General features: G+C 39.6%; 1 protein-coding gene across 3 annotated transcripts in view; it reads left to right on the top strand.

Annotated features, from left to right (window-relative positions):
* Positions 1-6,276: 6,276 nt before the first annotated feature.
* Positions 6,277-25,234, top strand: part of NRIP1 (nuclear receptor interacting protein 1) — a 97,598-nt gene continuing 78,640 nt past the window's right edge. For 2 of the 3 annotated variants that reach the window (XM_039245904.1, XM_039245905.1), the window contains exons 1-2: positions 6,277-6,470; positions 24,627-24,708. The gene's annotated coding sequence lies outside the window, so the exon portion shown is untranslated. Of the gene's footprint in view, positions 6,471-6,617; positions 6,663-24,626; positions 24,709-25,234 lie in introns of those variants that run through there. The other variant, XM_039245906.1, reaches the window with a different exon arrangement.

Raw genomic sequence — 25,234 nt, 5'->3', positions numbered from 1 at the left:
TTTTAGGTCCAATATTCCTACTTTTCCTTTTGTCACTTGTGCTTTTGGTATTACATCTAAGAAGGATTTGCTTAACTAAGATGGTGAAGGTTTATTGCTATATTTCCTCCTAGGAGTTTTATCATTTAGTTTTTACAGTTAGGTCCATGATCCATTTTGAGCTAATTTTTGTGTGTGATACAAAGAAGAGGTCAAACTTCATTCTCTTCCATAAATATCTAGGAGTCCCAGCATCATTTGTTGAAAAGACTACTCTTTACCCATTGCATTTTGTGAAATCTTAGTGGTGTATATGTATGTTTGTGTATGTGTGTGCATGTATTTGAGGGTGAAAGTGATTTTAGTTTAGTTTTATGACAAGATAAACCATACAAGAATTTTGTTTCTCAAATTAAACAAATCTAAAACAGATATTTCAGAGACTTTGTCAGTTTCTTTTGAGAGTCAAACAGATGGTAAACTTTATAGCTTTTTTGGAACTTTATAGTTTTCTTCTCTACAGAACCTTGAATAATTTGGGAAAACAGATATGTACTTTGCTTTAGTTGAAGGTTATCTGAAGATCTCTAAAAATTAGTAGGATCGTGTTTTACTGAAATGATTTATTATACGGATGTATGTTTGTGAAATCTCAAAATGAAATTATGTTATTCATTTATGACAGGACTGCCTAATGAGATCCAAAGAACCCATTTTTACATGAAAGGATAAGACACCATATAATACTTACTTTCAACCATTTAGACATACTAAATGGACATATCATCAAAACTGACATGTTTTCTTTAGCTTTGCTGGGATTTCTTGGCTTTTTGGATCCCTTAACTATTAAAGATTTTCTTGTTTTGGCAAGAAGGCTTCATCCACATTCGCACTTCACTGAAGTTATGTCTTGTTCTTGCACATTTTTAGCTGCTTGTACACAATCATTTTCAGATATTTTTTTTTCTTAAGATCCAGTTTACAGGATTCATTTTAGTGTAGATACTGAATGCCCTGGTTTTGCCAGTCCTTAGCATTCAAGCCCCATCAAAAATAAAAAGGCTCTAATCTCATTATGGAAAACTGCACGGTAACCTGCAGATGGGGTGTCTAAACATCTTCATCTTAGATTTTAGACCTTTTCAGTGCTCAGGGCACTGCAGCACATCCTCACCGCGACAGTGGCAGGTGGGTGATTGCTTCAAACAAAGGCTGGGCAGAATTTTATAGTCCAAAAGTAACTGAGCATGGCAGAACTGAAAAGCAAAACCCTGGGGTTCTGCAGAAGAAGCCTGATGGTAGAGGTAGTTCTGTGTTCTAGGGAAGGCTTTTTTTTAAAGCTTATTCAACCCCAAACTGATGGTGTTTTATTTCTGCCATAAAGCCAGTTTACACTTACAGTCCAGAGTTAATAGAGATAGTTGTTGTTGTAGCCACTGTACAGTTAATGAAGACACAGTACATAAAATGTAATTTGCTGATTCTCTAATTGGCATAAAAGCCTAGATTCAAGAAAGTGGTTTCTAGAACACAGTATCACTAGACGCCAGTAATCAACACAAATAAAATCTTAGATTTAACAAGACTTAGATTTTCATCTTAAAAAAGTTTCCTTTAACAGTATGGCTAAATATTTCATCAGTCCTCTGGGGCTGTACTGCCCTGTGCAGCAGCCATTAGCCACGTATGGCTATTGAACCCTTGAATGTGACTAGTTCAGATGGGGATGTTCACTGGCTTTTGAAAACGCAGTGCGAATGAAAGAACAAAAAATATCTAATATATTAAATGTATATACATTAATATGATACTTTGATTATACTGGGATAAGGAAAGTATATTATTAAAATTAATTTTACCTGTTTCTTTGTACTTTTTAAAATGTGGCTACCAGAAAACTTAAAAGTACCTATGTAGCTCACATTTGTGGCTCACTTTATATTTTTTATTGGATAGTGCTTTCTCTAGAAACCAAGGGACTATAACACCATACCTACACTGGAGTTCGATCTAAACATTTTTCTCAGTTGTCATAGTTCGTTAGTCAGTAGTTCATAGTGTATAATGTAGATGCTATACTTCTCAATGTATATCTTTGTCTTCCTTACCCGTCTCTACTGTTAAACAGCCTTTTGCCTTTCCTGAGAATCCCTTTCCTACTTTGCCTACCTGGTAAATGCATCTTACTTTTTAATAGTCAGCTGAAGCATTATTTTCTCTGTAAACATTTCTCTGATCTCCCTCATTCCCACCCATACCTGAAGCAAAGCTAAGCACTGTCCACTGGGCTATGACAGAATCTTGCTCAATATCTACTGAGTGCTGTTTGTTGAGCACAGGGATAGGTGGTGGAGGTATCCAATGTGAAACCGAGGGATATGGACCCTGTAATATTTGCATTTAGAATGAGATACAGACAAGATAAACACCCAGTCACAAAATGGCATGAAACATACTCTAACGGCAGATATTCAGGGAGCACAACATAAACATACCTTTCCCAGACTACTTCTCTGTGATGGATAATCATATAGATTCTGAACATTAAATGTGTGATGCCATAGGAACCCTGGGTTTATAAAAATACGTTTGCGTTTAAGTATATAAACTGAAGGGCATCTTTTTCATATCACAATCGGTTAAAATGAGAGTTGTTTTCAAAATAAAAATTACTGAATAGACATTCTTATATTACATATATGCCCAATATCCCTGCAATGACTCTCTTAGCCAGGAAATTTAGGTACTGATTTTTTATTTTTTTTTATTTATTTTTTTTTTTTTTATTTTTTTTTTTTTAATATTTTTATTTATTTCTAGGAGAGAGAGAGAGAGACAGTGTGAGCAGGGGAGGGTCAGAGAGAGAGGGAGTCACAGACTGAAACAGGCTCCAGGCTCTGAGCTGGCAGTCAGCACAGAGCCCGACGCGGGGCTCGAACCCACGAACCTCGAGATCATGACCTAAGCGAAAGTCGGACGCTTAACCGACTAAGCCACCCAGGCGCCCCTAGGTACTGATTTTTTAAAAACAAAGAACAATAGGGCGCCTGGGTGACTCAGTCGGTTAAGCATCTGATTTTGGCTCAGGTCGTAACCTCACGGTTTGTGGGTTCAAGCACCATGTTGAGCTCTGTGCTGACAGCTAGCTCAGAGCCTGGAGCCTGCTTCTGATTTTGTATCTCTCTCTCTGACCCTCCCCTGCTCACACTGTCTCTCTCTCTCTCTCTCTCTCAGAAATAAATAAAATATTAAAAAACCAAAAGAAACAAAAACAAAGAACAACAACAAAAGAGCCCCACTATAATTAGCATGATTAAGTAAAAATGAATTCCACAAAAGGTGGACAATTTACTTTTCCTAATGCACTATCAAAAAGAGCTCAGGATCTCACTGATTGGAAATCTGTAAGGTTGAAAAGACATTAATAGAAGGTGAGCAGTTTTGTTAAGTCATCTAACATGGCGTTGGACTTTTTAACACCTCTTTGGAAGGCAGTACCAATACTTGGTTTGTTGGGTTAATTGTATGACCTCATTTATTAGAATGTTGTTTATCTATGAGCCTCAATGATCCAAAACTCAATTAAGGTGTAAAGAACAATACTTTTCAAAGCAACATTTGAGTAGTTTGAATAACTGTTCCTAAGTCTCTACATTAAGGATCATGTGTCTTACTCCTTGGTGAGCACGTCAGTTTCCTACATAGGACCTACTTAGTTTTACTTCACTGAATTGTGACAAGTGAGGCTATCTAGATTCCCAGTCTGCACCAGACTAGAAACTGCCAATCAGAAGAGGAGGAAAATATTAGAGGCAGGCATGCTGTGGCACCAGAGAAAAAGGACAACAGATTGTCAGTTAGTGAAGGGGAGGAGAGATACTACAAAAGGCAGAGATAATCACTAAGTCATAAAGTCCTTCAGTGCAGCGATTGATAGCTTATATACCTCCTGGGAGCATCTCTTAAACCTAGGAAGAAGCCTGATACAGAATAGAAACTCAAGTGTTTTTGTTGAATCCACTACAACCTACTACAATAAACACTTTTAATAAAATTAACCCTGAATTTTCAAGAAAAAAAGCCAAATGAAGTCCAATATACTGTTCAAGAAAAAAAAATATATATGTATATAACCCATTTTAGAAAATCTTTGTATATCACCTAACAGCTTTTTTTTTTTTTTTTAAAGGAGTTTGACTCCTTAAAAGGACAGATCCCAATTCTGATGACCGTCACTTAATTGAAACAGTTCACCTTGCACCAACTGAATAAATGATGTAGAGTAGCTGACTTTACTTAGTGGCCTTGAGCAAATTTCAAACTGTTGTATATGCACATAAGAAGCTATCATATGAAGTTTAAACTGTGTAAGATGGCAACAGATTACCACAGTTGAATCACTAAAATGATGTAAAATAATTGTTCTAAAATGCACCATCACCATTAAGCAAAATAATTCTACCATGTGCCCAGCACTGTGCTAGGTGGTGCATTTATTAAGCATATTAAGTATTGTTTTCACTTTGAAGATTTGAAGGTGTTACAGAACACTCATTCATATTTTTAACGGTTAAATGAAATATTAAATGCACAATACAGCCATTACATAACAGGCATAGACTACGGTCTCATTACTAGGATAGTGGTTTTCTGGTGTTGAAGTGAGCTAGCAACTCTATTTTCAAATGTTATCGAATTCCTATATATAGGAATGGAGTGTCTCATCCTCTCATTTGTTTGGTGTATTAAGTGTTTGAACACAGGCATGCCATTTCCTAGTTAAGGGTGAGGCTAAGCTGTACTTCAGCGTTTTTGTATCAGGCAAAAGGCAATTTCAGCAACGGCACTCATTTCCCCTGGTACTTTTTCTCATGGCGAGTTACTAAACGCTAGATGCTTAGAGTCAAAAAGAAACCTGACATCTGGGGAGGTGCTGAAGGGGTGTTAATAGTTCTAGTTCGATGTCTGGAGGAGCGCTGAGAATAAGATTTTAAAACAGCAAATCCAAGGAGAAGTGGGGATGGGGGGGGGGGAGGAGGGAAGATTATTGTTTTGTAGGACTCTCTCTTCTCTCGCCACCAATCCATAGCTTCACTCCCCCACCCCCACCCGGTCCAGTTCAGAGGCGCGTTCAGCGAGATGAAGCCGCAGGAAACCGAGAGGCTTCACAGGCTTCACGGCGCTGCCACACCGACCTCGTGATGTAATTGTTAGTTCTTATTCCGAGACCGAACCCAGCGGAGCTGCCGGAGAAGTGGCAGCGCTGTTCCTCCTGCGTTGTGTGGCAGGGTCAAATTCTTCCCTGGGATGATGTGCATTCGCTGACCGACTCCTGCCGGGGACTTCGCAGTGACAAAGCAGTTGAAGATAAGCCCTGCTCCTGGGTCCTACGTCCGTCCAAGGAGCCGGACGCGGCGCTCCTTAGGTCTCCTTCCCAGGCTTCCCCTCTCGAGTCACTCCACATTGATTCCTGGGTGCCTACTACGTGCTAAGGCGTGGGGTCAAAGTGACCTGGAGTTAGTGCCCATGCCCCCCCCCCCCCAAAGCAAGACACACAGATTACAAGCTGGTGGAAGCTGGGGGTGGGGGGGGGTAGGTGAGAAGGAGCCAAGCCATTTCGTGGGGTGAAATGGGAGGGGGACGCCGAGGCGCCAGAACCTCGGCGGGACCTGGGCGTCCCTGTCCCCCACCCCCAGGCTGCGTCCCAAACGCGAGCCCTCGGCAGCCATAACGACAACAAGCTCCTGGGGCCCGGGAGGAGCTGTCCCGGAGCCTTGGGCAGACGGGGGCAGCTGGACAGAGCCAGGAGCCGGGGGAGGGGGGGGAGGGGGGCGGTTCGGGCGCGTGGAGCACCCACCTCTCCCGGCCGACGCGGTCCTCCCGCCGCCTTTGGGCCCTGCAGCCCCCGCCCGGCCATCCAGACGGCGGGCAAGGAAAAAAAACAACAAAACGGAGGCCGGGGGCGGGCGGGGCGGGGGGGGGAGCTCCTTAGTTCCCGCGAGCTGCCGGGACCCGAGCGGTTGCTCCTGCCCCGGTGACAATGGGAGGGAGGGGAAAAAAAGGGTTAAGAAACTTGGCTGAAGAGCTGAATGGCGTGGAGCGGCGAGGGGAGGGACTGGGCCGCGGCGGACTCGGCGGCGGAGGGAGGAGCGCGGCTGCGGGCGGGCGGCGAGCGAGGCGCTCAAAGTCAGCCTCGCAGACATTGCAGCAGAGCCCCGAACTCGGGAGGCGGCGGCGGCGGCGGCGGCGGCGGCGGCGGAGGAGGAGGAGGAGGCGGAGGAGGCGGCCGAGGCGGAGGGACGCGCCGGCCCAAGCCCTCCCGCCCGCCCGCGCACGCCCGCCGTTGGCCCCGCGGCTGCCCCTGCGCTTGGCAGCGCTGCTGACCGGAGGGAAGAGCTCGCCGGGGCGCCGAGGGAGGACGGGGCGGCGGGGCGCCTTCGTGGAGTGCGCCTGACGGAGCCCGAGGCGCGGAGCCGCGGCGGCCTCGGGTGAGTGGCGGCCGCGGGCGCCGCCGGAAACGGCCCGGGAGCGCGGCCCCGCGGCGTCGGCCGCCGGCAGGGCCGCGGGGGCGTCGGGGCGCCGGGGACCGCGCTGCCGGCGGTGGGAGCGGACGCGGACGGCGGGGTGGGCTCCGCCGCGGCGAGGAATCGTTTCCGGGGATCTTCCGCCTCTCCTGCCGGGTGCGAATCTTCCCGGGAACTCGGGGGCCGGGGGTGGGGGGGTGGGGGTGGAAGCGGGGCCGGCAAGTTGTGGAGTTGGCTCGGCCGCTCTGTGGCTGTCCTGGGCCGAGGGGCGGCCGCCGTGTGCTCCCCGAGGCGGGCTGGGCACGGGTGGCCGGGCCCGGGTCGTGCCCCGCTCCCCTGTCCCCTCGGTCCCGCTGCCCCGGGCGACCTGGGCGGCGCCGGGCGCTGCTACCCGCCTCTCGCCCGGTGCCTCCCTGCCCAGTGCTCGCCGGATTCCGGGTCGGGAAAAGCGAACGGGAGAAAAAGGGACAGCCCTCCCGGCCCCCGCCAGACCCCCGCCAGACCCCCAGGCCTGGCCGGTCGCTCCTTGTCCTGACCCCTCCCGAGAGGGAGGCTCTTTGCACCCGAGGCCTCTATCATCACTTTACCCCCCTGATGAGCCAGAAGCCGGGCTCACATTTGGGGTGAGCCCCGTGGACGTCCGGGGGAGGCTGCCTTTCTCTCCTCTGGTGTAGCTGTGTCCTCTTTACTACTAGTGAATATTGTTGTTTTTATGAACGGTTTCCCTGGAAATATTCTACGATCCCTCCCATCCTTTCCAAAGTAGTTTCCAAATTTTAACCAAGAGTTGGTGTTCAGTGTGAAGAACAAAGGAATCAACTGTGTCTCAGGCGAGCAAGCTGGGAGTCAGTGACACATGTTGATCTCTGCAGCATTACAGGCGGTTCTACCTTCTATCTCGTTAGTGGTTTAATTGGTTTCTGAAGATAGTAAAAGAAAAACAGAGGAAGTACGTTTGCGTTAAGTATTTTTTTAATAGGACATTTTATTTTGGAAGAGAAATTAAGACTTCCCTAGCTACGAGGACTTTTCACTCAGACGGTGGAACTAAGTTGAAGTTTGTCTCCGGTAACGTAAATGATTAAATTGTGAGACTGTGCGGGGGTGAAAAACTGTCTTCAGAGGAAGAAAGCCGGTCTATGGGTGTCCAGAGTAAATATGGTTGTCGTGTAATACACGATGAATGCTCTTTACGTTTTGGGGCGGAATTTGTGGAGCAGAGGGCTTTGGTAGTTCATTCTTTAAAGTTATGAATTGCCTTGAACCTGCTTATTAGTGAATCATAGGTGTAGCAAGTGGGTGCATCTTCCGGGTGTTTAACCACCAGTTTGTCACCTTTGTTGAAGAGATACTGAAATAAGTGGACTGTTAAATAGAGCTTCACTTGCCTGGCAGCCGAGTGTGGGTTGCTGCCTGGAGTTATGTTGAAATGTTTTTCAACTTAGAAGTAAGTTGCTCGGTTTTGCCCAGTGGTTTGGTGGTAGCGTGGATTGGGTTTGGTTGGTTCAGAAGGTGGTGCCTTCCTAACCAGTAGTAACTTTGCCCTGTCTGGAGTTAGTTCCCAGAGACAAAGAAGAATCAGTCAGTGGAACAGCCACTCCTCTGCGGGCGGGGGATTGTTACTCCAGTCTGTTTTGCTCACGCTGCTGAGGAAACACCTCTTTCCATACTTTCCATACTGCAGGTGCCCTAAGAGTGTGAGTTAAATGTATATTTTGGAAAAACAAAAACAAAAGAGGACTGCTCATTGTTAGTTTTACTCCAGTGAGGTCTCTACAGTGCTTTTGAAGCAGTTGAAAACCAGATTTAATGCCTGTGGGAAGACTTGACTTAGAACCACTTCTTGCGTTTGTCTCCAAAACTCTGTAGAACTTGGATTTTACTAATTTAAACACCCTAAAATATTGTCAGTTTGCAATGAAGAGGTGTCTGTGAAAGAGGCTAAAGGCTTTTCTGACTCCTGCAGTTTTAAGAGCAAAACATCATGATAAAAAATAACCTATACCACCACCTAGAGTCTGTTTGTTAGTTTATTGCTCCTGAAGTTTGCTTAAATTGACACGTCTCTTGTGGTTCAAATATGGCCAAAAAATGATTAAGAAGTGCTAGCTTTCAAAAGGCCATCCAAGAGAACAGTTATTTGTGTAATAAATAGCAAGTGCCGATTTAAATTATCCATGCTACCTTTAGCATTGAAAATTATGACATACCAAGTTGAGTGGCTATTCTCCAAAAGATATTGATTGAAAAGAATTAAAAACCTGGAATTTTCAGTTTGTGCTCTAGGGTGGCTCTGTGATTGCTTAAAGACTTTTCTCATTGTTGCCAGAGGTTCAAGAAATCTTACAGATTAAATGTCATTAGGACTTTTTGAGGTCTGTATCAAACAAAAGCAATGATAAAAGTATAAGGGAGTGTTACAACTCCAGAGATTTCTGGAAATTCAAAAGGTAAGAGAGAATGTAGGCTCTAGTAGACTTAGGGTTTAGAGATGTGAAAAGTAAATCGATGTGAAATAAAGTGGTAAAGTGGTAATCTGTCTCGCTGGTAGTTTATACATAGTAAAGCAATCTTTTAAATGGGAGACTTGGGGATGGCAGCTTTAGTGCCATGTGGCTTATCACATTGTCTGGAGGAAGTAATGTTCCTTCTTTAAATGTTGTAACCTGAGAGAAAGATGGCCTCCAAAATCTTTTTTTTTTTTTTTTATTTCTAGGAGAGAGAGAGAGAGATAGCGTGAGCAGGGGAGGGTCAGAGAGAGAGGGAGTCACAGATTGAAACAGGCTCCAGTCTCTGACCTGGCAGTCAGCACAGAGCCCAACGCGGGGCTTGAACCCACGGACCGCGAGATCATGACCTAAGCAAAAGTCGGACGCTTAACTGACTAAGCCACCCAGGCACCCCATCCAAGATCTTTAATTAAGTACCAGTTGAACACAGAGAACTAGAGCACTGTATTAATTCTCTGTCAAACATCACTATTTTAGAACATTGAGGACAACTAAAAATGAATTAACTCATATCTGAAAGCAGAGTTTTATGGAAGGTGACAGATGAGGCAAAATATGTCAATCTAATGGAACAAGTAAGGAGATCAGAAGATGTGTCATCCTTGGCTCTCTAGAAAGATGAGAGGGAGGAAGGTTATTATTAATTGTACAGATTCCATTGCAAACCAATACTAGAAGGCAGTGATAGAAACGGTAATTTTAAGTCAGAGTGGCTTAGGATATCGTACATAATGTTAAAGGGATCAGGTTTTTCATTTTAAAACTTGAAGATTGGAGTAAACGCAAAAGCTCATATTTTAACTGTTGTTTTGGAAAAGCAGTAAGAGTTTTGTCTATCAGGTTGGAAGATAATTCTGCGAAAAATAAGTTCAAAACATCTAATTTTCATCTAAAAAGAATTAATCAGTTTTAATTGTGATGGGTACAGTTTTGTTTTTCAAACTTTAGATTGCCTGATGCAGTTAAAACAGTAGGTTGATAGAGAAGAATTCTAGTTTATCTGTCTGGTACAGCTCTCTCCATATCGCTGTCTCCTCTCATCGTCTTTTCTAAAATAAACAGCTTCTCATGTTTGGATGCGTTCTTTCATGAAAATCGCCTTCATTTGCAGCTTCCCGTTGTGTCTGTGGTGGGGTAAAAAGTTCTTTACTCTTGAGCTTTTTCCATATGCCCCTTCACGTGGCTAATACATGATCAGTGTACATTTTGTTTTGTTTTAATACTGATTTACTATTATGTGGATAAAGACTGGGGAAAGAAACATTTGCTATTTTAACAAAGCCCCTTGTACACATGCTTCCAACCGAAGGGAATATTTCTATGAAAAGCAATTGTTGATTGCCATTGAAAAGTCAGACGTTCTCAGCAGAATATGGCAGGGGGCGGGGCTTCAGGACAATAAGTTTGAATCTGGGAATTGAATTGTTCAAGATGCATTTCCTTAAGTTGCTTTCCAGGGGTGGGGTGGGAGTGGGGGGATGAACAGACTCATTCTGTTGTATTTAGATACCACAACAATCATAGAAATATAACACCAGGATGGTCACTAAGACTTGAGAAGGTAAAAATCAGAGGAGTGTCAGATAATGCAGCAGGCCATTGGAATGGAACTGAGGATTATGTCCCGAGGCTGGAATGAACAAAAAGTAAATGGAGGAGAGAGCTCTTGTTTCCGTATCCTGTTTGCATCTGATGCTGAAGCAGGGACATGACTTGCTGATGGTAATGGATTCCCTTTTATGAGGGCCGCAATATTATATAAATAGTGGTTTGTTTGCAAAGGGAAAAACGACAAATTCCACATTTGTGCCACTGCACACTTTGCTTTTCAATGTCTCTTAAATATGTCTAAGGTGGAAGAACAAAACTGGGTACCAGAATAGAACCAGGAGTTATAGTTTGTTTGGAAGAAAATGGATTCATAGTAGATCACTTTTGTTTATTCTTTTAAGGTCTTGTGTTTTCCAGGGGTCTTACTGAACACAGGAAACAGAGTGCCGAGGTTTGGATGGTGAACTAGAGAATTCTTTCATGGGATTTCTTTCTTTTTTTTTTTTTTTCTTAATTTTTTTTTAATGTTTTATTTATTTCTAGGAGAGAGAGAGACAGTGTGAGCAGGGGAGGGTCAGAGAGAGAGAGGGAGTCACAGACTGAAACAGGCTCCAGGCTCTGAGCTGGCAGTCAGCACAGAGCCCGACGCGGGGCTCGAACCCACAAACCGCGAGATCATGACCTAAGCGAAAGTCGGACGCTTAACCGACTAAGCCACCCAGGTGCCCCCCTTTCATGGGATTTCTGATAAAGATAACTTGATTCAGATAACTGCAGAAATAATATTTTCTTTAAGCACCTTTAGGATTAGAGGAAATTGGGACTAAGAGTTCTCTGAAGTCTTAGCAGAGTTTCACAAACTATGGAATAAATGCCCATCTGTTTTTTTTGTTTTGTTTCTTGAAATGTAATGTTCAATTTGGTAGATATTGAATATTTAGAATTCTAAAAATTAGAGGTCTTTTAGAACAGACTTGTACTACAGGTATGAAGGGTAGTTTTAATTTTTCATAAAAAATACAGCTATTGAGATAGCAGGATGTTATACTAATTGTTGTCACTGTCATAGTACATACTCTGCATTATGAACCTTGAAATCCAAATGGCTTCCTGCACTCTTTTGCAAATATTACAAATAAAGCATTACAAAACTTATGGTATTTTAGAGTATTCGTACACCTGAAACAAGGTAATTTTATTTAAGTTCATAAAATATTGAGAAGAACAAGAAAGGGGGAAAATGTGATACATTTTACCAGCGTATTAGGATTTTGTTAAAATTAATACCTTAAATCATGCTAGGGGTAACATTTGGCCTAGAACTGTAGGGGTACTCTGAGAAGCAGAGTTAAAGAATGTATTAGGAGACTGGCAATTCAAAAATGTAGCTATGAAAAAAGGGACTCTGTTATATTTACTTAGTAGTATTAAGATACTTTTTAATGTCCATACCAGATTTCATACAGACTGTTTTCAAGATGTTATGGATATTACCTGACTTGGATAATTCATGTGATTTGTTTTTTAGTTGAAATAAATTCAAGAGTAACTCCAGAATGTGTTGAAACTTTGGCTAGGAGGATTCATGTGACATCCGTTGGTCTGTCTGTCTGTCCATCCATCCATCCATCCATCCATCCATCCATCCATCTTCCCTGCCCACCTTTTCTTCCTTCACCTTCCCTCCCTCCCTTCCTTCCTTCCTTCCTCTTCAATATATAGGGTGAGGGGGGAAATCATTTTGTTAAGAAATTTGGGAATAGAATTGCTTCTCTGACAGGGTTAATAGTTGTGTTTGAAATTCAAAGCTAGTATGCTTCCCTCTTCCCAGGAAATTCTTTGACTTGGTATACCTCAGGGAATAAAAGCTCTAAATTAAAATCCATCTTGCCTCTTTAACTTTGTGTCATTTAGCAAAAATATCTTTAAGGATGGAAGGAAGAGACCCTTATTTGCCTTAAATTCCAGGTCAGTCTGTGACTAAGCCTGGTGTTTCAAGAAATATTAAACTAGAAGCCTGCTGGGAACTTGAGTCATCAGCTTAAGATACCACGAGGACCAAGACAACTCTGATTGACCTGATGTTGGTGTTTATTCAGAGCTTTGGTGGAGTGAAGTCTCTTACCCTTGGACTTCTAATTAAAAAACTCCTTTTTCAGTCCCGTGTTAAATGATAGGGCTATTCCTTATTTTTAAATCTGTAATCTGCCAATGAATTGAGTACAAATCAGGAACTGAGGAGGTAGGAGCCTCTGTTGTTGGGGTGTTACATACCCAGCTATGTAAAGATACTGGGTAAAAGTCAGGTGATTAGCTTTAGGTAGATGAGAGAAAAGCTCAAGTCACTTAGTTGCTAAGCTAGCTTCTTGTAGCTGTGGGCTTTGGCTTGTTGAATTTGTCTGTACTGCATATAACATGTGCCTGCATTAAAAAAAAATACATTACTGCATTGAAAAAATCAGCTGATAATTTAGCATTGCAGTAGTTAGGTAGGAAATTATGTTTATATGCAATCTTAAAATGAGAATGGTATTATAATTGTGTTGATTTAATAGCAATGTAGATAAGAGAGCTGACATGTGACAGAGCATAATCAAAATTTGAGAATTACAAGTTAAAATAGAGAAAAGAGTTGTCCCTCTTGAGGGACCTCTCCAGGATTCGAGAGATAGGAAATGTTTAAGCGATTGTAGCTGATTTTTGAAATGCATACTTTTTTAGATTTTTTTTTATTCTTGAATTTATGAATTTATAGTGATCTACAGTAGAGTGGTAGATGAGTACACTGGAAAAGAAACAAATTAAGGGAAGGGAGGAGGATAGAAGAAGGTGGAGAACACCCAGAAAAACTCTCAAATAGGAATTGGGAATACCTTTGGAATAGGATAGAATAAGAAACACTCAAATAGGGTATAATAAGAAACATCCTCAAAATGAATTAATCGTAGTTGCAGGGTTTTTTTTTTTCCTCCCTGTAAAGGGACTATTTGTACAATAGGTCATGCTGGCTCAACTTTGATTTTTGGAAAAAAAACAAAACAAAACATTTTTTTAAAGTCTTTGTTGTGGGGACGCCTGGGTGGCTCAGTGGGTTAAGTATACGACTTTGTCTCAGGTATTGGTCTCACAGTTTGTGGGTTCGAGCTCCACCTTGGGCTCTGTGCTGACAGCTCAGAGCCTGGAGCCTGCTTCAGATTCTGTGTCTCCCTCTCTCTGTCTCTCTGCCCCTCCCCCATACACACACATACACACACACTCACTCCCTCTCTCTCTCTCTCTCTCTCAAAAATAAACACTAAAAAAAAATAAAAAATCATTGTTTAGTTATCCCACAACCACTTTTCTAGCTTAGGATCTGCTGCTCAAACAGTGTATGATACAGATAATGGGAACGTCCTTTCATCTTTCTGGGCAACACCTGTAGACTGTAGAACAAGGGGGTTAGATTTGATTTCTAAATTCTGAAATCCCGATTCTATACATTGAGGTGTACTGTCAGTAAGTGGTAAAGACTTCAAGCCTGTGGTTTTAAAGGGAGTAGACATGATAGGATAAAAAACTGGAAATATATAAAAAAGCTGCCTTTTTTTAATTTTGCCCTTTCCTTGTTTATTGGGAGAGCAGGAAAAGGAAGAAGATTTGGGGGCATCTGCTTTGTGCCAGGCACTTGGCTGGCTTCTTTACAGTTTGCATGTAACATCTAGGTATCATTTTCTCAGTTTACAGAGAAAGGAACCTAGTCTGAGAAGTGCCTGAGGGCACACAGCTAACTCATTGATAATGATTTGCTCTTTCATAGAGTATGCTATCTTTTTAAAAGAAAGCCAGTCTCTATTTGATTTTCAGAAAGTTCTCCCAAAAGCCTGCTTCCAAATAGAGCACAGAATAGCCATGGAACTCTTACAGCACCTCCAGTCTGCCCAGCCTGGCTTCCCAAGGACCAGTCTCATAAGGAAGGCACTCTGTTTCCAACCGATAATTCTGCAGCAGCTGATGTTAATTCTCAAGAGAACTGATGCCCTGTGTTCCCCGTGCTGACCTGAGAAATGTAGTCACTCAGGGTGACTCTGTAAGCTCTTTCCCTCCTCAGATGCTAACCCTTGTGAAGTATTCCATGCAATCACTGTAGTGTTCTTTGTGGTGGGGGAAACAACTATGCTTCTTGATATAATTCATTAAAATAGCTTGTCATTATCTTAATCCAGGTATTCCCAAGGCTAATTATGTTTGTCTACTGGAAGGAGCATTTGCAGCAAATTCAGGCCCATAGCTCTTTCTGGTGAAAAAGTTAAAATTCTTGACTGTAATGGTTCCTGACATGAATTTTGTTTCATTGCCCTATTTTCATCCACCATAATTTTACTGTAAAGACTATGCTGTGCTAATAAACTGGGCTCTTTGTTACAAAGAGGAAATTGATAATGCATTTGTGAATTTATCAGGAGGAAGCAGAGATAGATGAGTGTTTGGCTTCATTTTGGGAGTAGACTATGGTCAGGAAAGAGATTTTTGAGTTAGGTTTGTGGTGTATAGTATATTTTTAAGTACACATCAGACATACTTTTTTTTATTGTTGAGGCCATGAGAAATGTAGTTATAAACCTCTCCACCTCTTCTTACTTGCTTCATTTAAAATTTATGGAATTCTGAACCCAAAAGAATCAAGCTGAGTGGTTCCCTCTGCACTAAAAGATACAGTCAAACTAAAACTATATTGGAGATACAAGGATGAGTAATAGGCTCATATACATAATATTTTCTAGCGTGCTTTGGATTTTGAATTGCCAAGTAAGTGTTGGATAAACAAAAGGGTTTGTATAAAAGCTGCAAAGGAATGTTTTACTGCAGTGTTTTATTAAGAGAATGTACTGGATCTGGCCAAATAAGAGAGAAACTGTGTAGGTAAACAATCTGGGGGGAAAAAGTCTTTCTGGAGTTCAGATACTTGTTTATAGTATCTCCCTAACCCATCCATACTTTTTAAGAAATTTAATTGAAATAGACTGAATCTACATGAGGCCAGGGATTGAAGATAGAAATTTTGTATTCACCATCTGGTTCTTTCCCAATATCCAGATGTTTGGTGTTACTGAGGCAAAACGCAAAGCAGTGCGTTGTTTACTTTGTTAGTAAAACACTGTGCTTACCTGTCCTAGGAATCCATGACTGACCTGAATCAGTGTCTTTTTTTTTCTTTTTTTTTTTTTTTTTTTTTTTTTTGCGTTAGCTTCTATGTAATTTTGTAGAATCCTTAGATTTTTTCAGAGTGGAAGGGAATGTGGTAAAAGCTACATGGATGCTCCAGGTTTAAGTGTATTTGTCCTACGGGTTATCTTGTCTTCCCCATTTCAAACAAGTTGGGTTATAAAGGCATCTTGCTTAGTGGAAGAGTACATAGAAGAGTAGTTGGTATGAACTGTAAATCAAATAGTGTCACATGCTACCATTTAGCACTGATACACCTGTTTCCTTTGATCCTCCTCCTTTCTCTGTTTTTGTTTCCTCTTTTCCCTGCTTCTCTTTTGTTTTCTCAATTTCTCACTTGCATTTATTTATTTATTTATTTGGCCAAAGTATACATATGATGCAGTGGGATAAATTACTGGCTTATCTTCCAACATTTTTGTCATTGTTGTTAATGCTGAAATGAGGGTGTTGTATATATTGTACACCTGAAGCTATTATACTGTATTTTAACTCACTTGAATTTAAATAAAAACTTGAAGAAAAAAAAAGAAATAAAGTTTCCAAAACTTTTATTATTTGCATTTTGCAGAGGAGGAAATTGAACCTCTGACAATGTTAAGTGAATTTTAAAATTTATATAACCAGCACTTGGGTAAAGCCAGGATAAGAAATCAAGCCTTAATTTATTTCATAGTTTGTTAGTTTTTGTAAAGGCAGTCTCAGAAAGAGGCTTATGTACCAGATGTTATGAAATAGTCAATAGCCTTTGGTAACAGATCCAGCAGTAAAGACCACGCTGGCCAGAAAGACAGTCTTGCGAAGAGGAGCGAGAAAGGGCCAGCTACATCCCCCTTGTTTTTGGAGCATATTTTCTTCTGCTGCTACTGAAATATGGTCTTCAGAAAAGTCTTGTGATTCATTTGATATTCTAGTACTTGGAATGTACTTTCTAGGCTGAGAATTTAAAAACAAGTTTTACAGTACAGGTGCGCATTTATTCACGCAGCAGCCTTGTTTCTACATGTTATATACATTTTGAGTTCTATTTAAAAATCAGTAGGGAAACTTCTATTTGTAGATTACTGGAGCTAGGTAACTTTCGTTAACTAGTGGGATTGGAATACTCCTAGGTTAGCCCTAGTTATTACTGAAGAGTAATATTTTAAAATTACTAGTGCAGGCAGTTGGGTGTGTCTGTCCAACTGGGAATATAACGCAAAGGTTTTGGACCCCATTACTGTATTCTCCTGTGAAAAGGTAACACAATGAGAAAGCACTGTGTGGATTAGTGGTGAGAATGTGCCCTAAACCAAGGGCATCTAGATCCAGCCCTGTAGAATGAGAACAAGAGAGAAGAAACCTAACGGTAGCCATTTATGTGGGCCACAGACTGACCATATTTTGACCTTGGTGCAGCAAACTGGAAAGGAATATTCTCACCCATGGGACAGTAGGCAAGAGAGTGTAGGTGCTCACTATAGTCTCCAAGCCTCTAACAAGTTCAGGTTTGTCTCTCACAGTTCTCTGTACCCTGATTGCAATGGTCACACTTGTTTAAAGTTTGTGTTTCTCAGTAGACCGTCCACTCCATGAATAGGAGCTCATTCATCAGTGTGCTATTGGTGCCGTAGGTGCCTGGCACATAGATGGCTGTTACAGACATTTGTTGAACTGTACCAATCCAATTATTGGTAAACTCTGGCTTTTGGAGGCCAGGGATAGAGCCTTTGTGTATCTATATGTAACAGTTGCTAATCATTATATATAGCTAATTGATAGTGGCTAGTGTCCTACATTTTTTTCCTTTAGTCTTTTTAAATTAGGACATCTAAAAGGAATACTATTTCTTCTTTAAAATTTATCCTCATCTTACCAGACATTAATTATAAAGGAAAAAGTGAAACTATTGGTGACATCATTACTTGGCACTTAAAATTGTTTTGTAATGCTAGGTTTCTTCAAAAATACATAAACTACAATACATACTTAGCACAGTGGGGGCAACATTTAATAATTCTTTAAGGAAACAAAATTTTTATAGAGTTGTATAGACAGTTTCCTTAGTTTCATTTCCCAAGCTAAGGACACTTAGTTTATGGTAGTGGTAAAGAAGCACCACCTTGACACATTTAATCACATTGGATTTGACTGGTTGGGAAGATGGAGGCATTTCAAAATCTCCTGTCTAGAGGGGATTTTGGTGTTCAGGAATCTAAAAGTTAGAGACCATCAAGAATGACTTGATGATTCAAACCCTGCTAAGTTATAGGACTTAAATAGTAGATGAACCCTCTTTGTTATTATTTTTTAAATTAGTAATAGCTCTTTTATGGAGGTGGATTTTTTGACTGTCACAACACTATTATGTTCAACTGGATTAATAATGCTAAGATAGAAAGGAAACATTTTAAAATGGAGCTCAGAAATTTCTAAACTAGCAGTTAATTTTCAAATGCTAAAAGAAAATGTATAGATTATCTGGGATATATGTTGACAAAATTGAAATTTCACAAATGCTCTCAAAATAACTTTAACCTAGTTTCTTGCTTTGTGAAGACAAAGTATTTTACTAAACTTCATCCCTGGTTGGAAGTGGGCATCTTTTGTAAACAGAAAAAACAGCTCTCATGGCTCACATATTTTTTTTTTCGTATCACATGCTTATAAATCATAGCAAAAGAAGATCTGCGGGCCAATGGACTGTTGTCCAAAGTAAAAGGGTAGAAAAAATAGCACACTGACTAATTGTGTGATTAGTCAAAATTGTTTTGTGCTTTCAAAATTGTTTACCCTGATTAATTGAGATGCCTTTGCCTTTCATTGTTCCTTAATGTCAGTCAGTATGTTATAGAATGTGTGAATTCTATACATTAGAATAAGTTTTCCAGCGTTAGATTCCTCAACAGAGGCCCAAACTTAATTTCTGTATTCATGAACGGACTCCTTAAAGCATGACGTCTCATTTACGCTGGCAGAATTTTCCTTTGCTGTAAAAAAGGTGAATAAGATTCTAAATCGTTATTTTTGCCAGCAGTTGTGCCTGCTACAAGTGTTTGTTTTAGCTCTGACCACTCATCGAGCCATGTATTTTACCTTTTATACATCCTTGCATAGATTCCTCCTGATAATGCCAAGCCATTCTTTCCTTCGAAGGTGTCATTCTGTTAGCGTGGAACAAATTCACTTTGAGTTTTCACTCTTGTATCATGTTTTCTTACCCATTAAAATATAATAAATCCCATCATTAGATTCATTCATCATTTTAGCACAACTCTGAATGCTCTTTCTTTTAAAAGTTATTGTATGTTCCAATAGTGGCATATTACCTTAACTTGTAAGGTTCCTATAAAATGACAATATTGATTATTGAAAGTAGGTAAAATGGGCCTTGGACAGTCAACAATAAGGATAATATTAAAATCTGACTTTTAATCTTGAAAAATCTGAAATCAATTTGTATTTTCTTGCAAGAATCACAGATGGAAATATAGAATTTGTTATATGTTGTTGATCGTTAAATTGTTTTCATGTGTTACAGTGAATGTAGTAAAAAGTTTTTCTGGCTGTGTGAGGAAGGTGGGAGAGGACTAATGACACACATTTCTGTATGTTAAAACGAAAATACCCCTGTGGTGACAGCATGTTAGTGTCAACTATATTTGATTCTCTTTTACAGTGAATTTAAAAGGTTTTTGGTTTGTTTTTATATTTTGGAATTCTCGTAGATGCAAACAGTAATCTGTATACGTACAGGTGTAAAAAAAAGAAAAAAAATATTTTTTAGAGATCTCCAGCTGTGAAATTGTCCACTGGGAATAAGTTGTGAGTTGTAATTGCTTTCTGTAGCTTAAGTCATTTGCTCTGTTGAATACTTAAATGAAGCATCAGGAAAGAAAAAAAAAATTGTATTCATACATATTGCCTTATATGTGAGTGTTGCGGAATTTAGCAGTTCTTGATGACCATTGTTACTTTTAAAAAGAAAAAAATTAGCGAGAGGTTAGAAAGTTTTGTGTGCGTAGGGAAATTACTTCTGAGGCCTATTCACATGCCTGTTTGTTTTGTCGTTGCCCAGTTTGTGTGGTGCATTCTAAGGGTGGTGAAAGATAATAATTTGTGGTGAACATATTAGTATCCTTAATACACTGTTGAGTGGTTTAACTATTAATTAAGAGATCATGGAGAATAAAGGGTTAGTGGTAGAGATTAGATAGGTTTCAGTGTGGCTCAGCTGAAGCTGTGAAATGGGCTTCATTTAATGTTTTCTGGCCTCACTTTGTAAAATAAGGGGGGCAGACTATAGTGATAATTTGGTTCCTCTCAACTCCCTAAGAATCAGTATCACTTCACAAATGAGGTTTTACTGTTGCATGCATTGAGTAACAGGGTGCATAGAACTAAGGGCTGAGAGGATGTCCCTTATGATTTTTTGAGCTTGGCATTTCATATTTTACAGCAAAGTTTTTAGTTTAACATAATTGAACTTGTACTAGATAGGGTTAATAGGCTAGAACAAAAGGTCAAAGCATAAGGCATTAGGCTTAATTAAGGGAGAGCAGGAGTGGCAGGAGTGTGTGACAGTTAAATGGGTTTCCCACAGACTAATGTCGGTTACAGTGCAACCATGCCTCAACTTAAGTGGGTTATTTTGTGCAAAGGGCAGCAGTGATTAGCAGTTTGACATGCCAGACACTTCTGGCCAATCCCATCTGTTTTAGAGGTTAAAAAAGCACACCTTTATGAGCTGATGGATTGATTTGTGTGCCCGTCTGGTAAAGATTAGAAGTCCAAGGCCAATGCAGTAAATGTCAGTTACAGAATATTGTACTTTCTTCGTTGGCTTATTGTTTTAACCGTCAACTGTTTTATAATGGGGGATTACTGCTGTTTATGGAGTTGAATGCAAGATGGGTGGGGGAGCAGGTAAGAGAGGAAGAAAAATATTTCCTAGATGGAACTGTGAAGTCACATATTCTTAGCAGGTGCTTCAAATGGAGATATGGCCTATTCTAGTACACTTGATTTGATGGAATGTTTTTGGCCTGTTGCTTACAGTTTGAGGCACGTTGTTCTTTTCTGGGTGTTATTTGAACAACCCTGTCAGTCCAGGATTTAATTTTATATACAGAATTGTTAAGTTTCTTTATTTAGGTAACTCTGTTTCTGACAGATGGGTAGTTTATCTCCATATCATTCTATCTGCTTAAAAAGTATAATATTTTGTTCATTAACCTCCTGGGGAAAAGGAAAGGGAAAAGAAAAGAGAAAATAGAAAGAGGCATACACACATACATGTGCAAGCGTGCATGCTTGTTTTGTGGGTAGGATTTACTGGGCTCACGTGAGTTTGATGCATGCTGTTAAAATGAAGTGTATCTGAACCTGGACTTGGACTTATTTCTTGGAGAGCTGTAGGAGTGATGCCATTAATATAATTCATTTTCAGTTCAAGGTTGTAGACCATTTAAAGATACACAAAGGCTAGATTGTGGCTATAAAGATTGGCTTTAACATGTTCTGATATCCACAGAAAGGAAAATCCTGAATTTATGTGGATGAAATATAACTTTAGATATTGTGATCATAATCAAGGAGCTGTAGGCCCATAAGGCATTCAGTCTTTTGGGTGGATAGAGGGAAGTGTTTTAGAAATAACGAAAAGTTACCATCTCTATCAGAAGATTATTGACAACTTGAGATTTTAGTTTAAGTAAAAAGGTGACCAAGAACACAGAAACAATATTAGAAGATTCTGATTGGCCCCTATGTTTTTAACCTCATTAAAGATTAGGAACCATGAATTGCCTGTTACATGGTTATACAAATTATATATACATAATATAATATTATAAATATATATAAAATTTGTATATACAGTTTATATATATGTTATATATATATAATGTTAGACTCTGAATTACTTCTTTTAGAAAGGAAGTTTAAATATCTCAAGAAGATATGGTCACTGAAAGTAATATATGGATTATACTAGTAACTAGTACTCTTAAAAATGTAATATACACATTTGTTTTACTACTAAGCTATTCCAAAGTGAATTGGCTTAACTTATAGAGAGAAATCAAGAGATTTTATTTCTCATTTAAAAAAGACAAAGTGACATTATGATATTTGAGTTTATTTAGGAATATAGGACTTTAATAAATACTTATTCATCATTGTGTTCTTTGTGGAGTAGCATCAGATGAAACTTTCTGGCTAATACAGAGTTACGTGAAAAACAGTCTTGCCCTTCTATGAAGGTAGTGAAGAAACATACATTTTATAATACCAGTGCTTCTCTTTCACTAAATCATTTTTAAATTATGAAAGATTGGCTTGAGTAGTATAAAAGTACTTGATTAGTAAATTAAATGTGGGAAATTTGTCTAATGCACAGAAATTTTTTTTGGAGGGGCAGGATCTTCTTAAGCGAATCTTCTGGTGATGTTATATTCAACCTAAAATATTTGATGCTCTACATTTCTACTAATATTAGAAACATTTTAAAGTATCCTGGATCCTATTTTAGTTCCTTTGTTTTTTCTCCAGTAAATTCAAGTGCCATTAGTCTGTTAGAATTTTACAAAACTAAAGGGAAATATTTTGTTAGGTTAACTTGATTTTGTGTGTATATTCTGGGTTTTACAAAGAGTACACATGGGGTCTTATAATCTGTAGTAGTGAATTTCTGTCTGTTGTCTTCCCTTCCTTTTACTAATGTTGTATTACTGACTTTGAGGCATGTAAAGTCTGCTTCTCTAAGCAAAATAGTTGAACATCTCGCATGTTTAGATTATAAAAAAAATGAAAGCAGAAACTCTTAATATACTTAAGATCCTATGTTTGCAGTTCTTGTCCTAAAACTGTTATAGCTCTATAGCCTGAATTTTAGTTGTTAGAAATTTTATGAGATAATGGAAAAATAATAGCCCTGGTTCATCTTTTGATTTTAAATGCTTTTAGGGCATAGAATTGTCCTTTACCTCTTTTTGGACACATTTATTTTAATAAGCAAGCCATAATATATGATGAACTTATTCAAATATATATTCTGAGTATATTATATCTATATATTAATAGTTATAAAATCAGTGTGCATATGTGTGATATGTTTCAAAAAGAGACCTCTTCACCTGTTGATTGCATTAAAGCATTTGATGTCTTCTAATGAGGAAGGAGAAGGTGCTACCACTCTAAGTGGATCCTTCCTCCTCAGTAAATTGCGTACATTTTACTTTTTTGTATTCTGTGTCCTTGCAGTCAGTGACTTCAGCCCAGAATAGTTTCAAAGTCATGTAAATGAATGCAATTAAGGTATTGCTTATCATCTTACATAGTTCAGATGGAACCTTATTAGATAGATTTGTTTGCTTTATGAGGAAGGTCAAAATAAGGTTAAATTTTATTACATAAAATGATTTGGTAATGTTTTTATTTAGCTGCTGAAAAAGAAATGTCCTAACAGGAAATGATAATGCTTTATTTTTTCCTTTAAATCACTAGGAAGTCTTTTCAGGGTTTTTGTTTGTTTGTTATTTCTCTCTAATAGTTATAATTCTGTTTTAAGATGATGCCCTCTGTCTACCTTTAAAATTTTGGGAACATTCTCCCCTAATTGATTCTGGGTATCTTTGACTCATACATGTAGGTTGGATTTCCTGATGCTGATGGAGTGTTGCTTAGGAGCAGCTTATGTATATGCTTAGAGGATTTGTGTTAATGTCCCGTCATCATGCCCCTTGGTGCAGGACCTCGGACAGCAGGATTGGAGTCCCAGTTCACCTGGGCAGAAAGGAGATCTGCCACCCTACCAGGATGATTATGAGGGGTGGGAGAGCATTGACATAAGTGTTCTTTATTGTAGTTGACCCATTTAATTACCTTCTTCTATGGTATCATTTTTACTTCAGCATGGTATATTAATTGGTTAAGTCTCCAAGAGATACAGGTTGAGCAGATGTTTACTGCACACAGCTCTGTGCCCTGCACCGTGTTAGGTATTGGAAGTTTCAGAGATGAATGAAGGGCTCACAGTCACAGGGAAAGTAATAAGCATGACGCAGAGAAAGTGATCTGGAAGCAGAGTGCCAAGGAGCCTGTTTCGGCAGTGTGTTGAGAAAGCATTGCTCAAAAGAAATTTGGTACCCTTGTATGGTCTTAGGGAAACTGACAGGCACTCGGGAATGAAGTGATAATCAAAAGTAGCTACTTTATTTTGGGAAGTGAAAGTTCCTATAGTGGAAACCGTGAGTCTGCATCACTCCTTCCTTATCTCCAGCTGGCTGCGCTGCTGATAAGCCTGTTGATCCATATGAAGCTCCCTCAGCCACCACAGTATTAAAGTGTAGCCTGTGTCTCTTGCTGCTCAGAAACTTTTCACCCAGTGTTTTATTCCTGAAGGTATAACTTTCCCGCATGTAGATGTCATTCTGTATCCAGAAGGCTTCTAACTCTCAGTTCAAGATTTTTCCTTCCTAGTGGTCTACGGAAAAAGAAAAGAAGGTGTTTCAAACTCTAGTGTTGACAACCAAATAATCCTAATACTTTTTCTCCCAGAATTCTTGATCAGAATAGCTCTTCATCACCATTAACTTCTCACCTTGAAAATAGGTGATAGTGTTTTATGTAGCATAAAGACAGTGTATTTTGGTAAATAATTTTATAATGCAGATTGTTCAGCAGGTATCGTCAACAGCTATGCCCAAGGAAAGCATGCATAATGAAAAACATTTTTTTTATCTTACAATAGTTTTTGTTATTTTTGGAGATAATTTATTTTAGCCAGTAGTTAAGATTCCATTGTAAAACATGCCATTGAAGTTCTTTTTGATAAGATACACTTGAAGTAATATTTATTTTTCTTAATTTTCAGGGAGTGTTGGACCGTGAAGCTATTTCAGAACTCTGTTCTCAGGACCCATTATTTTAACAGCCAGGAGAAACACATCCAGAAGGTATTGTATTTTGTCTCTTGTTCCATTTTTTAAAATGTAGTTAAACCTTTCCAATTACAGAAGAAATAACAATGTTGTATTGTTATTTATTTTTCTTTAAGTTCAGATGTTGATTAACTGGTTGTTGGACGTTTGTAACACAGGAGAGGCATATATTTCAGTGTCAGTAATTCCAAATTTTGTGTAAGTGAGTAAAAGAAGTTTAGTTTAGAAGGAACTAGTTTTGCCTATTTTAAGCATCTGAAGTATTTACATTTTTCCTTTCCAGTATAGAATTACTATAAAGAATGTTTTGATTTGAAAATGAGATATAAAAGCCTCTTTTGTTAATGTAAGACAGTATGAAATATACATTAAATAACCAGACAGCTTTAAAGTCCTCCCTGCCTGTGACAACTCTGCCTTCCTGTGTAGGGGTCAGCTACTATCTATGTTTCTACCAGTCTTTCATCTGGATCCATGGATACCTGACTGCCTGTGTCTATCTACTAAGTCCCCTATCTGCATTATCTCATGTGTCTAGACT

The sequence above is a fragment of the Hyaena hyaena genome, unplaced genomic scaffold (genome assembly GCF_003009895.1).
Source record: "Hyaena hyaena isolate Hyena2069 unplaced genomic scaffold, ASM300989v1 scaffold_272, whole genome shotgun sequence".
Classification (NCBI taxonomy): domain Eukaryota; kingdom Metazoa; phylum Chordata; class Mammalia; order Carnivora; family Hyaenidae; genus Hyaena; species Hyaena hyaena.
This window is presented reverse-complemented; position numbering and strand designations above follow the sequence as displayed.